The following is a 2,500-nucleotide window of genomic DNA, read 5'->3' on the forward strand; positions in this document are numbered from 1 at the left end:
GGCTGTACGAAACCTAAAGGCGTAATGAAAGTGAAGGTCTCGCCTTGCGCGGGCCGAGGGAGGATGGGGCTTCCCCGCCCTTCACGGGGCGGCGGCCTCCGCACTCCCGGGGCGTCTCGTCCTCATTGCGAGGTGAGGCGCACCTAGAGCGTACACGTTGGGACCCGAAAGATGGTGAACTATGCCTGGCCAGGACGAAGTCAGGGGAAACCCTGATGGAGGTCCGTAGCGATTCTGACGTGCAAATCGATCGTCGGAGCTGGGTATAGGGGCGAAAGACTAATCGAACCATCTAGTAGCTGGTTCCCTCCGAAGTTTCCCTCAGGATAGCTGGTGCTCGTACGAGTCTCATCCGGTAAAGCGAATGATTAGAGGCCTTGGGGCCGAAACGACCTCAACCTATTCTCAAACTTTAAATGGGTGAGATCTCCGGCTTGCTTGATATGCTGAAGCCGCGAGCAAACGACTCGGATCGGAGTGCCAAGTGGGCCACTTTTGGTAAGCAGAACTGGCGCTGTGGGATGAACCAAACGCCGAGTTAAGGCGCCCGAATCGACGCTCATGGGAAACCATGAAAGGCGTTGGTTGCTTAAGACAGCAGGACGGTGGCCATGGAAGTCGGAATCCGCTAAGGAGTGTGTAACAACTCACCTGCCGAAGCAACTAGCCCTGAAAATGGATGGCGCTGAAGCGTCGTGCCTATACTCGGCCGTCAGTCTGGCAGTCATGGCCGGTCCTTGCGGCCGGCCGCGAAGCCCTGACGAGTAGGAGGGTCGCGGCGGTGGGCGCAGAAGGGTCTGGGCGTGAGCCTGCCTGGAGCCGCCGTCGGTGCAGATCTTGGTGGTAGTAGCAAATACTCCAGCGAGGCCCTGGAGGGCTGACGCGGAGAAGGGTTTCGTGTGAACAGCCGTTGCACACGAGTCAGTCGATCCTAAGCCCTAGGAGAAATCCGATGTTGATGGGGGCCGTCATAGCATGATGCACTTTGTGCTGGCCCCCGTTGGGCGAAAGGGAATCCGGTTCCTATTCCGGAACCCGGCAGCGGAACCGATACAAGTCGGGCCCCTCTTTTAGAGATGCTCGTCGGGGTAACCCAAAAGGACCCGGAGACGCCGTCGGGAGATCGGGGAAGAGTTTTCTTTTCTGCATGAGCGTTCGAGTTCCCTGGAATCCTCTAGCAGGGAGATAGGGTTTGGAACGCGAAGAGCACCGCAGTTGCGGCGGTGTCCCGATCTTCCCCTCGGACCTTGAAAATCCGGGAGAGGGCCACGTGGAGGTGTCGCGCCGGTTCGTACCCATATCCGCAGCAGGTCTCCAAGGTGAAGAGCCTCTAGTCGATAGAATAATGTAGGTAAGGGAAGTCGGCCAATTGGATCCGTAACTTCGGGATAAGGATTGGCTCTGAGGATCGGGGCGTGTCGGGCTTGGTCGGGAAGTGGGTCAGCGCTAACGTGCCGGGCCTGGGCGAGGTGAGTGCCGTAGGGGTGCCGGTAAGTGCGGGCGTTTAGCGCGGGCGTGGTCTGCTCTCGCCGTTGGTCGGCCTCGTGCTGGCCGGCGGTGCAGGATGCGCGCGCCTGCGCGGCGTTCGCGCCCCGGTGCTTCAACCTGCGTGCAGGATCCGAGCTCGGTCCCGTGCCTTGGCCTCCCACGGATCTTCCTTGCTGCGAGGCCGCGTCCGCCTTAGCGTGCTCCTCCGGGGGCGCGCGGGTGCGCGGATTCTCTTCGGCCGCCATTCAACGATCAACTCAGAACTGGCACGGACTGGGGGAATCCGACTGTCTAATTAAAACAAAGCATTGCGATGGCCCTAGCGGGTGTTGACGCAATGTGATTTCTGCCCAGTGCTCTGAATGTCAACGTGAAGAAATTCAAGCAAGCGCGGGTAAACGGCGGGAGTAACTATGACTCTCTTTCGGGCTTGGGGGTTACCTCCCCCCCTGCCTTTGTTACAGCTGGTGCAACTAATAGAAGCGAACGTGGTACCAGGCCTCCCGCTGGAGCGCCTGTGCCAGCTGATGAGCCAGCCAACCAGCCAACCGGTGCGGGTCGAGCGCTGCTCCCCGCCATCTGCCCTGATTGTATGCGGTCCTTCTCCACCAAGACCGGACTTGGTGTCCATCGGCGTCGCGCCCATCCGACTGCTGCTAATGCTGAGATCAAGACCGAGAGGAAGAAGGCCAGGTGGTCCCAGGAAGAGCTCCTGCGTCTGGCCCATGCAGAAGCGACTCTTGCCACCCAGGGTTGCAGATTTTTAAACCAGGAGCTTGCAAAGGCCTTCCCCGAGCGTACACTGGAATCAATTAAATGTCAGCGTAGAGCGCAGCCCTACAAAGACATGGTGGCGAAGTTTGTCACCGAGCTTGCTGGCATGGATCGCGGCCTTCGGGGTCCTCCTAGCGAGCCTGCAGTCAGTCATTCTTTGCCACAGTCTCCACCTTGTGGGGAAGATGTTGACCTAGCCATCTGGTCATTTGTAGCAGAACTCCCCCAATCAGACCGC

The 2,500-nt window shown here is 59.3% G+C and overlaps 1 pseudogene; it reads left to right on the forward strand.

The window, feature by feature from the left end:
* The window catches only part of LOC126436123 (large subunit ribosomal RNA), a 7,548-nt pseudogene that overhangs the window by 969 nt on the left and 4,079 nt on the right, over window positions 1–2,500 (forward strand).

This window comes from Schistocerca serialis, unplaced genomic scaffold (assembly GCF_023864345.2).
Source record: "Schistocerca serialis cubense isolate TAMUIC-IGC-003099 unplaced genomic scaffold, iqSchSeri2.2 HiC_scaffold_1226, whole genome shotgun sequence".
NCBI classification, from domain to species: Eukaryota; Metazoa; Arthropoda; class Insecta; order Orthoptera; family Acrididae; genus Schistocerca; species Schistocerca serialis.